This window comes from Papilio xuthus, unplaced genomic scaffold, assembly GCF_000836235.2.
Source record: "Papilio xuthus unplaced genomic scaffold, Pxut_1.1 DF827679.1, whole genome shotgun sequence".
NCBI classification, from domain to species: domain Eukaryota; kingdom Metazoa; phylum Arthropoda; class Insecta; order Lepidoptera; family Papilionidae; genus Papilio; species Papilio xuthus.
The window spans coordinates 5,131,297-5,143,771 of record NW_013530970.1 but is presented as its reverse complement, the minus strand read 5'-3'; the positions used below and the strand labels follow the sequence as shown (position 1 = coordinate 5,143,771).

The 12,475-nt window shown below is 33.3% G+C and overlaps 1 non-coding gene across 1 annotated transcript; it reads right to left on the bottom strand.

Moving 5' to 3' along the window:
* Positions 1 to 4,097: 4,097 nt before the first annotated feature.
* TRNAT-AGU (transfer RNA threonine (anticodon AGU)) lies at positions 4,098 to 4,171 on the bottom strand. Its single transcript has one exon. It is a non-coding gene; the product is annotated as a tRNA-Thr (tRNA).
* Between the last annotated feature and the right edge of the window lie 8,304 nt (positions 4,172 to 12,475).

Below are 12,475 nucleotides of genomic sequence, written 5' to 3'. Positions count from 1 at the left end.
CGGGCAACTGCTAAATTATTACTTATCAAAACGTTAAATTAATAGTAACAGCACATAATGTATTTATAACAAACTTTAAATTTCATTTTAAATTTGTATTTGACTTTTAAAATAAATCAATTCTTTAGTTTATAAGAACACTCTGTATAAACTTTTATATAAATTACGTATTGTTTAATGTAATAAATTTATTTTGATGTAATCTAACAGTGGGATTCCACGACGGATATACTTATACAAAAACATATTGTCATCTTTGAATTAATAGACATGACAAAATGTTTTTATACACTTTTTTCGACAGTGTAAACTCACGGTAACTCTGTGTTGTGCATATATTTGTGCTTCCTATATTGTAGATTTTAGATTATAATTTCACACCATATCTTATATTTTATAGATAATATTTTATTATGTAATTATAGTATTAATTCCCTTAGACAATGAATTTTAACAATAAAGATATCTTTACAATTTATTATTGTTGTTAAGTCTATTCTTCGTTAATTTTGCTAATAACCATTCCAAATAAGCTTAAAGATTGTGCTTGAATTTGGTATACGTAATAACCAAACGATGGGATTCGAAACTAAGACCACAAGATTAGTCCGTACCCGTAACCATTAAGCTATTGGCGCTTCCAAAATGTTGAATTTGTATGTATTGTACAGCGTATCTGCCTACCTTCTGTTTGCTAGGCGTGATGTTTTGTCGTTGTGAAGATGAAAGTCTTTGTTGTAATAAAAAACATTTTAGTACAGTGTCATCCAAACTTTATGGAAGCTAGTAATTTACACTGTTTTAGACTTCGGCTGGATGTTATAAGGGCAAAATACCGCTGCAGGTCTAGACAATGTAATGTTCAATTAACGCTATTTCTAGTAAAATTGACAAAATGTGTCAAAATGTATAGAAAAAATACGTGGCGTGCACGTGACGTATTTACGTGACGTGTACGTCACTTCCATACATTTTTGACTATTCAATTAGCAACATCATTTATCGAATGTTACTTTGACCAGCCTCCTGTGCGATTACTACCACTTTCAAACATACGTTTGCAGCTAACTGTGAGCATTCATAAAGTTTGAATATTATAATACTTCATGTAATTTACAAAACCATTCTCAGTGTAAAGCCAAAATAGTTTTTATATGGTACGGTCGTGTTCTTTTAGAATAAAAGTGTAGATTGCTTGTTGTAAATATGTAAGTTTTGAATGTGTTGTTATGTTTGATGTACAGTCTGGTGCAATAGTTTCTGAGGTTCGAAATGTTGATACACCTCTATACAAATGTTACACTGTGCAATAAAATGTTGTGAACACTTTTTTTATATTCGTTTTATTTATATTAATAGTTATTACTTTTTATTTGTTTTTAATTTTGATTAAAGGCAAAGAACAGGATCGTCAGAAGTGACTCATAACACCATAGAAATTGTAGATTGTCTTTATGGCGAAGCGACCTTTAGATATTCACAATTCCAGATGCGTTAATCGATGGAGGAGGAAACGTACAGAAAGAGGATATTTCCTCTTCCTATGAGTCTCCTCCTCCATCAAATCCGCATTCCCTTACCTTATAAGAAAAGGATGGAAAGGGAAAGAGGACTAAAATTAGGCTTCCTGACCGATTTTGACGGAACTGGAGTGTAGGTGATGCACGCGGGCATATTACCGGGTGGACGAAGTCAAAGACGACTAGTAAATAAATTAAAATTTCTGCAACGAAAATCTTTTCACAAAAATCTCACAGAGTACTCTAACAATAGGAAATAGGTGGATCGTGAAATCTCAAACTTGTTTATAAAGAAAACTTAACTTGGAAATGAAAGTTACTCGAAGTTAGTTAAAGTTTGGTACAAAAGTTTTATGAAGTTCGACATATGAAATCGTTTTTAATATAATAGAATACTGACTTTGAAGTTCTACATGTCACTAAACAATTGCGAATTTAGGCCGTCTGTTATCTTACTAGTCATTTTATAAAGTGACAACAATATTTTGGAATATATTTAGCCCACTCTATAGTACAATTTTCTATAGCTTATTTTCATACAGTTTTATAAACTTAGAAGGATTACAGCCCAAAGATTAAACAACTTTAATGATGTAAGTCATTTTGACCGAAGAATCTGTCTTTCGTTATAAATCTCTTTTCCGGACATCCTGTATATAAGAATTATAAAGAAATACTTAGGAATAAAAGGTCAAACAACATACACATAAACAAAGTTATTATTATCTCTAACTTAACTGTCACATACAACTTTGTGCTACGGGAATTGTGGGGTCCAAAAGTAGTTTAGAATTTCCGCACAACTTACTGTTTGCTATTTTGTTTTAAAAGTTTACACAATTACACGAAATGTTGGTAACAAGTTTGTTATTTTTATTACAAGAATTGGCTAAAATAACAATAATATGAATTTAAATTTATATTTAACTTAATTAAAAAAGTTTAAATATAACACCAGTTTTATTTAAGTTACATTTTTTATTTTATTGATTTATTTTCAAACAGGAACACAGGCGTTATTATTTCCGATTGATTTAAAAAAATCTAATTATCACCGAAAAACATAAGAAAGTCGAAATTAATTTGTAATAATATGAAATGGATAAAAATAAAACTCCCTTCAAATTTACGATGAAATTAAGCGACGCGTGCTCGTGACGTGTTTTCAATTTACGTTTCTGTCGAATGGCTTCGAACAATTTTATTACAATCCCTTGTAGAGTAAAAGGGAGACTTTGTTATTAATATTTAGGTGATAAATTAAATGTACGGCATGAATACGCTCTAATATACGTAATTTATAACAAGGCAATCAAAAATAACCTATTTCTATCTAAAAATATTATTTATTTCGTCGTCGACGTCTTCGTTTGTTCCTTGTACCAAAAGATTCTCTTTAATTTATTCACATAACTTTTTACTTATGCAATATTCTTGATGGCCAGTACAACCTTTGGTAGTAAACTCCTTGTCTACCAAACAGTTCGAATACTTCAATCTTGAAACACTGAATATGTATAATCTGTAAAAAAATTTAAAAAAATTTATATGATTTTCGTTAATTTTTTTTTATAATATTAACAGCATATATCTACAGAGTAATTTAAGTAATCTGATTGTGTATATTAAGTCAATTTTACCAAATATGGTAATAATTTTGGCTAATTTAAAAAACGTTTAAAACGTAATACGTAATATGAGGTAAGTGTTCACTTGTGTTTTGATAAATTACCTTTATGAATGGACAAACGAAAGCAAACGATTCATAAGGGTAACATTCTGGTGATTTCCCAAGAGACAAGGAACTAGTTTACCGCGAACAACGAAATGTTTGAAAATTTTGCTTGAAAATCTTTTATACGCATTTACTCGTATTTATAACCTCACATGTAATGTTCCAATAAATAATAGACCATATGAATTAGTTCTAGTAATTACATAACTGATAATAAACCTCTGAATTATATAAACTAATAATTTAGTTTAAAAAAATAATTAAACTTTCCAAAATTTGTCAAAAAGGAACCAGTTCATCCTTTACTTGCACCTTCCTCGCGATGCTTTTCACCTCGACCATTTGAACTAAACAATTTAAGCTTACCTATCGTTGTTTACCATAGCCAAAACAGTTACAAAAATAATCGTGTATCTATATTTAAAAAGAAAAAAAAACAGATAAAAAATGTTTCGGCAGTATTTTTACTCTGTGACAGCTGTCTATGTGTACTTCGTTATTGGCTATAACGTTTATGACCCGGGGCTTTTGAAGTTAATAGGATTTTCAGCACACGGCTGCGGCGGGGGTTAGCTGATTGGTTTAGATTGCTTTGACATATTGGATATGCCAGATTAAATGGCAAACTTCGAAACTAAATTATAAACCGACTAAATTGAATTTTAGTAAAGCCTCATAGTTAAACGACGGAAACGTAATTAATAGTTAATTAATTGTTTGCTTATTTTGTTAAAAGCAACCTTAATACTTGTATTGAAATATTGTTGTTTCAGCTTGTATTAAAGGGTGTGAAAGGGATGGAAATATGTGTGTCGTATGTTTCAACAAAAAGTACAAGTGCAAGGCCCCGGCGAGATTCGAACTCGCGATCTCCTGTTTACTAGACAGGCGCTTTAACCAACTAAGCCACGGCGCCGATTACATAGCTTATTGAAAAAAAACATTATTATAATAGTGGGTTTTCACTAATGAAACATTTATATAATAAACTAGCTGTCGCCCGCGACTCCGTCCGCGTGGATATATAAAATAACTTAATAAGTGTAGCCTACGTGCTCTTTCAGACTATGTTCTATACGTATGCCAGATTTAATCGAGATCCGTTTAGCCTTTCTAGAGATAATTTCAAACACCCATCCATCCATCCACATCACATCCAAAAGCCGTTCTTGATTTATAAATAGCGTAACTAACACGACTTTCTTTTATATATACATATATAGATTATGTTATTGTCACTTTCAGCGTGTTCTTAAAAAAGAAAAATATATAGAAACAAATGAATAATATATAACTAAAAGATATTTATTAAGCTCTTAAAATAAATTGAATAAATTTCAATGACTTAAATTGTATTGTCGTTTTATATTGCAATAAAATTGGGGGAAGGAACCGTTTCATTTTATAGCTTTTACAGCCTTTTACATAATGAAGTGAATTAGAAAAGTTTCTAATACTCCTTCAGTGCAAAAATAAATAATAACTTTCGACATTTCTTTTTATTTAAAACAAAATTTGAAAGAATTTTTAAATTAACAACTTATTTATTTTTATATCATAAGGTGGCAAACGAGCGTGCGGTCACCTGAAATCGCTGAAATAACGAAGTGAGCGTTGCCCATAGACATATGCAATTGCATATGCGTTGTCTACCTTTAATCGACAGAGGAGAGGATGCACAGAAAGAAAATATCTTTCCTTTCCATGGATCCTCTCATCCGGAAAGTCATCTTCCACTTCCCATCCTTTCCTTATAAGAAAAAGGGTGGGAAAGGAAAGAGAACTAAACTAAGCCTTTGGGATGCACACTCATCAAACGAAACGCGGAATTGCTTCCACTTGACGCGTATCTTCTGTGTGGTCGTGGTATTTCACCGGGCGAGCCGAGCCAATTCGTGCGAAGATGTTAAAGCAGGCTCTACCACTGAATGTGGATATAAAATTTCATAAAAATCGAAGGTTTATAATAACTAACATTGTGACACGAGAATTTTATATATAAGTAATACTTGTTGCTTATATAACGTTACATATAGAGTAAAGGCTTGCAACTTTCTTGCAATAACACCGATACAAGCTTTTCCACTAAGTTTCCTGTGTTTCGTAAGACTGTACATGAAAATCTACTCCCCTGTACACTTAACAATATTTTTGTAAGAAATATTCATTGGATAATACGAAAAGTATTTCGTATTTTGTGTTATATAAATGTTACTAATACTAGATTTATCTCGCGGATTTACTCGCGTACCTTTAGTAAGAAATTACATACAGCTTCGTATTATTCTTTCTGCTCGGCTCCTTAGTCTCGGCTTGATGTTGTATAGCTTATAACTTTATTTATTAACTAGTTGTTACCCGCAACTCTGTTCGCGCGGAATTAAAAAACTAGCTAATTAACTTAACTAAATTAAAATAAAACTAGCCTATGTATTTTCAGCGAGATTTATGCAGCGGTTCTAGGGATACTTCCAAACAAACATCGATTCATCCAAAGATTCGAATTTATAATATTAGTAAGATTTCACTTTAATATGCAAAAAGATTTATTCAAATCCGATTTATAGTTTCTAAGATTAATTGACACAAACTATTTGATTTACAGTAGTACCTACTGTTAGGAAGAAAATCCGACACCGTGCCGGTGTATTGGCACAACACTAGCTTCATTAAAATATCGACGTTTATGTCCCCTCACTAACGCAATTTGACACTTGACGTAGCAACGAGAGCGCGTTATGCGCGCCATTGACGCTAAATGATTCTTACTAATAATGTCTAAAACTATAATACTAGAATAAATGACATCTTTCTATAAATATAAAATACATAAATGTGGTACTAGTTAGGTTTCAGTTAAGCAGCTCGAAAAGGATTCGTTTTTCATCAACTAGGATTTGATTTTCCTAAGGTTTCTTACTTCGGTACGCTATCTTTATACTAAGAAAGTGATTCCCAAACTTATTTTGTCTACTGCCTACTTTGAGAATAAATATTTTTAGCGCCCCCATATTTTCTCATATTTAAAAACCACTATAACTTCAAATAAAATTAATTAATTATTGTGACCTATATATGTTTATTAACGGAGAATTCTAAACGAAACTTTTACTATAACCCGCAACTTGAGACCTGCAGCGCCCACAAGGGGGCGTTATCGCCCACTTTGGGAAAGACTGTATTACGATAATCAAACTAGGGGTGCCAAGACTTTGTCAACGGAGAACTTTAAAAAGTATCCTATAACATGCCCATATGCATCAGCTGATGATCACTTTGATGGGAAGGTAGCTACCTTCCCATCAAAGTCAAATCAAAATTGATCCAGCCATTTAAGAGATTACCCGGAACAAATAACAGACTTATTAACCTACTTTTAGTAGAGAAAACATTCGTATGTGTATCGTATAATTAGAAATACTTATATAGATTTTTAACAAACATTGCTTCTAAATTAGTTTGCCCTTGATTGATGTGTAAGTATTGTAGGAAAAATTAAAAAAAAACTGTCATTAATCTAGATTAAGTCTCATAAAAGATATAAAACGATGTAATAAATATCTAATTAACATCTAATATAATTCTGAGTTATTACTTAATCTGACAGAATTTGATTACACGATAAAATTCTATCACATACGTCAACTAATTTCTTCATCTAATCTTCTCACTAATACTATAAATACGATGCGGAAGACTGGCAGGAGAAGGCGCAAGACAGGCGACGTTGGCTATATCTTGTGTCGAAGCCAAGACCCACTTTGGGTCGATGCGCCAGCGGAGTAAGTATAAAGGCGAATGTTTGGATGGATATGGAATGTTTGTTTGAAGATATCTCCAGAACGGCTGCATTGAATTCGCTGAAATTTGGCATACATATGGAACATAATCTGTAACGACACTTAGACTGCCAATTAAGTTTTTTTTTAATTCTGCGCGGACGGAGTCGCGGGCGACATTTTGTACATTAGAGAAAGAAAAGACATAATTATTTTTTGTTTGTTTCATTAAATAGGCTCTGAAACTACTTAACGGATTTAAAAAAAATCGTGTTACATAGGCTGTACTTATTACTAGTTTTTTTTTTTAATTACGCCTAGAAAAGTTACGGGCGACTGCTAGTATAATAGTGTGTACATACATAAATCTTAAATTTTATAGTTCCGCGAATAAAAGCTATTGCAAAGTTGTTTAAATAAGCCTTCAAAAGATATAAGGCTGGATTATTTAATCGCAGATCTACACTAAGGGAATGCTAACTAATAAAGTACTATGTGTTATAGTGTAATTAAAACATATTAAACTTTATTTATTTGCTTAAGGTTAATTTGTACGCAATGTTTGCGATAAACAGTCAATTTTCATTACGCAAACCGAGAATTGTTAATTTAGCTTCTTCAAACAACGCCGGGACTCGTCTACAATGTTTGTTTATCACATGTGTTAAAATAGTATTGTTTTATTAAAGCAATCTAGTAATAAATATAGCCTATATAGCTAGTAATAACTATAGACATCGATATAGTGTAGGTTTCTTTTTATATAATAAGGTGGCAAACGAGCGAGCGGCCACCTTATTTTTCCAGAGAGGAATGCTTTATGCATACTCCGCGCCCCGGGGGGACGCGGTAGTTATGTGGGATTCTCCTCCATAGCGGAGGCATACCCACTAAACCTCTCTGTTCCGCCAACGCATCGGGACGGGGCCACGGGCACGCTTTCGCTCTCGTCCGCGACCCGAGCGAGCGGCCACCTGAAATCGCTGAAATAGCGAAGTGACCGTTGCCCATAGACATACGCAAAAGCATATGCGTTGCCTTTATCTAAATCTGGCCATGTTTGCTTGAAATTTTAAACAATTAATTTCAGATTTTACATTGCATAATACCGTCCATTCTCTGTACATTTACTCTACATTTTAGATATAAAAATGTCTAAATTGTCCTGCATTATTATTCATATCACGTAGCGCTAAGAGCTTGGGATCGAGTGTAAGATCCCGGGAGAACAACATTGTTGTAATGAAAATAAATATTTTATTACATTGAACGTGATATTTTTTTAAGAATAAACATGTTCAAGATGAAATACATATGACCTTATCATTTTAACGTGTTCACGTAATGTTTCAAAAAAAGGAAAAAATAGTAATTGTGAAAAAACTATAATAGAATAGACAATCGACGTAGTATATTTCTCGCTTTCACATCTCATCCTTTTATTAAAAGGAAAGGATGGGAAGGAGAAGAGGATTAAAAATAGGCCTCCGACACAATCATCAGGTAAAGCGCGGAATTACTTCCAATTGACGCTTGTTATATGTTAAAATATTCTGATACACATATGTACGAATGTGCAATATTATATCGGCCTTCAAATAATCTTACTAATATTATAAATGCAAATGTTTAGAAGGATAGATGTTTGTTTGAAGGTATCTACAGAATGGATGAAAGGATCTCGATGAAATTGGCATTCATATAGAAGTTAGTCTGAAATAACATATACTTATTAAGTTTTTTTCTAATTCGCGAACGGAGTCGCCGCTGACAGTTTTCATATAGTTTTTACCTTCAGTAAATTTCTTTAAAAATGACAAAGTTTTGCTATTTTTTAATCTAGAATGTTATTAAATAACAACTGAATTTTTACTCTTTAAACACTATTATATATTAAATCTACTTACAATTTAACTTAATTGTTATACAATTAAACTATTAACAGTGGTAGAGCCCGCTTTAACATCTTCGCACGACTTGGCCCGGCTCGCCCGGTGAAATACCACAACCACACAGAAGACAGGCGTCAAGTGGAAGTAATTCCGCGTTTCGTCTGATGAGTGTGCGTCCCGGAGGCCTAATTTAGTGCTCTTTCCCTTCCCACCCTTTTTCTTATAAGTAAAGGATGGGAAGTGGAAGTGGACTTTCCAGATGAGAGGATGCATGGGAAGGGAAAATGTTTTCTTTCTGTGCATCATCTCCACCGATTAAAGGTAGGCAACGCATATGCAATTGCATATGTCTATGAGCAACGGTCACTTCGCTATTTCAGCGATTTCAGGTGGCAGCTCGCTCGTTTGCCACCTTATGATATAAAAAAAATTGTTGAATGATGAACAAATTTGCGCCAATTCAAACAATTCAGATATCTAGTAAAGTTAAGATAAATTTAGTTAATCCCCGCAAAGCTTTCCAACCCTTCTGATGAATGCTAAAACTACTTCAAAGTGCTAACTCTGTAATCTGATTCATTACAAATGGACGACGAGTACTTAATTTGTAGAATTATATTACAGTTAGCTGTATAAAACCTTTTATTGTAGAAATCTAATTTTAGAACTTAGCTTTATTTATTTTAAAAGGGTATAAAAAAGACAAAGGCTTATGGAACGAATATTTATTTATTTATACGAGTAGGAAAACTAATAATAGCAAAGTATGTATGTACAACCAATAACTTAGAAAACGCCAAAAATATGTCTTCAAGAATTCATACTATGATGTTATTTGTATTGCTGAAAATGCAGTAATTGATGTTTTTCCAGAAAATAAATGGTTATTATGAAAAAACTATAGTAGATAGGTATATGCTACCCTGGACTTTTATTTAGTAAATTTAAAGAGTTACAATTCGTTTATACATCATTTTTACGTAGGTACTATAGTTTAGCCTACGTGAGCGAAGAAAGCAAAAAGTCCTTAAAATTTCGTAACGCGTTTTCAACTTAAACTCAAATTCTACTAAACTTAACTTAACTAGTCAGTTTAAAAATTAATAAAAATAAATGGGACCAACCTGCAAGCAAAAACTTTCGATCAAAACAAAAAATTGCAAAATCGGAGAACCAGGGGCGGAGTTACGCGATAATACACATAAAAAAAACATACAGACGAATTAACCTTCTTTTTGAAGTCGACTAAAAACTAATTTTTTAAATGTTTATCTGTCTGCCCGTCTGTTTAAATATAATCCAAAACCTTAAAGTTTATAATTTCCTTGTGCGCTGACCTGCATACATACATGAGTGTGATAAAGCCAGTTAGGAAAAGAAGTCTGTCACCAAGACTCAAGTGCATTTGTTCCGGATAATCTCAGAAACGGTTGGGCCGATTTGGACGGGATTTAACTGGAAGGAAGCTGAAGTATACAGGAATCTGATAGACTACTTACGTTTTGTATACGATGATGTATACTTCGGCGACCGCTAATATTAAATAACATAGTTATAGGGCATGTTTTCATAATATATTTTTACGATACAACATTGTAAGCTTGTTATACCAGAAGTTTACGACCAAGTCGCACATAAACCGTTTATATTGCTTGTGTGTAACCAAATTAAATAAATATATGTAAATACGGTGAGGGAAATAAGATAATATTATTGGACTTATATATAGGTCTATATTTAAACGGTTTTGTTTTTATTTTATGTGTTAAGTTGACTCAAGAAGGACATTATTAAGAGCATCCAAAAACCAAGTGCTAGATGTATAAATGTAGAAAACAAGAAAAGCGTGTAAGGACTATACCAAATTCTTGTCTGCGGTCTGCCTCTGGGTTACAGTCGTGAGTTATGTTGTTGTGTTTCAGTCAAATCAAATTGAAATTAGAACCTCTTAACGATTGTAGCATTCGTTGTGTTATATTTGACTCGTTCACGTACCGACACGTGTTGCCAGTCCAAAAGTCTGACATCGACTGACGCCTCCTCTCTCTTATGGCGTGTACGCTCGAGACAAACAACACTACGTTTATGCATACACTACAACGATGATCAGGGTTAGACAAAGTGCATTCGCTCAGACTTTTTCATAGCTTCAAAAATGTATAGAACTGATAATAACTTTCGATAAGTCTCGTGATTGTCGCGCGTCAGTTCCGTACAATTTTGAAGTTTGAAGAATCGATTCGAAGCGAATGCATTTTGTCCAACCCCTCTGTTTGGTATACATCTTATTGCAAGGAAACATCTTTAAATTTGTTAAACATATTTGTGAGGTACTTTTATAAATCACAAGCTGTCGCCCGCGATTCCGTCCGCGCGGGAATAAAAATAGATGTTGGCCGATTGTCAGACCTACTCAATATGCTCACAAAATTTCATGAGAATCGGTCAAGCCGTTTCGGAGGAGTATAGTAACAAAAATTGTAACACGAGAATTTTATATATAAGATAATTTACGTGTTTACGTAAGTGAGGAAAAACTTTTATCGTTACATTAAAGTTTCAACACGCCCCTGGGATAAATAACTACGAAGGGAAAAGTTAATAATTTATTTTACGACGAAATCTAATCATGAGTTTTCATTGATGTACTATTTGTTGAGTTTGTTTGTTTAAACGCGCTAATCTCAGGAACTACTGGTCCGATTTGAAAAAATCTTTTTTGATGGATAGTCCATTTATAGAGGAAGGCTTTACGTTATATAACATTACGATGCGATCAATAGTTTTTTTTAATTGCGTGCGGAAGGAGTCGCGGGCGCCTGCTAATCAAAGATAAAGAGAGACGAAAAAATGTTTTTTGTATGAATTTTTGACAAATAATTCAAAAGAGAAATCTTACTAATATTTTACGCGAACTTTTAGATATAGATGGATGAATAGACGCTTTTTAGGATCTCGATAAAATTTGGCATAGATGGATAATCTGGAAGCAAACGTAGGCCATATACTAAGTTTTTTTTTACTCCGCGCGGACGGAGTCGCGGGCAACAGCTATTATGTAAATATCAGTTGCAATGTTATTTCTCAAGGGAAATCATACGTAGCCCCTTTTGTATACTTACCTCTATATTGCCGTTATATACCAGTTTTCGTCGCTTGGGTCACAAAATAGCCAATTGGGAACCATTTTACCAACAAATTGTTAGTTATTAGGTGCTTTTATTTAATAACTAGCTGTCGCCTGCGACTCCGTCCATGGGGTATTAAAAACTTAATTAGTAGCCTATGTGTTTTTCCAGACTATGTTGTACATCTATGTCAAATTTCAACGAGATCTATACAGCCGTTCTGGAGATACCTTCAAACAAACATCCATCCAAATATTCGCATTTATATAATTAGTAAGACAAATGAACTCGGACTGGATGGATGGATGGATGGATGGATGGATGGATGGATGGATGGATGGATGGATGGATGGATGGATGGATGGATGGATGGATGGATGGATGGATGGATGGATGGATGGATGGATGGATGGATGGATGG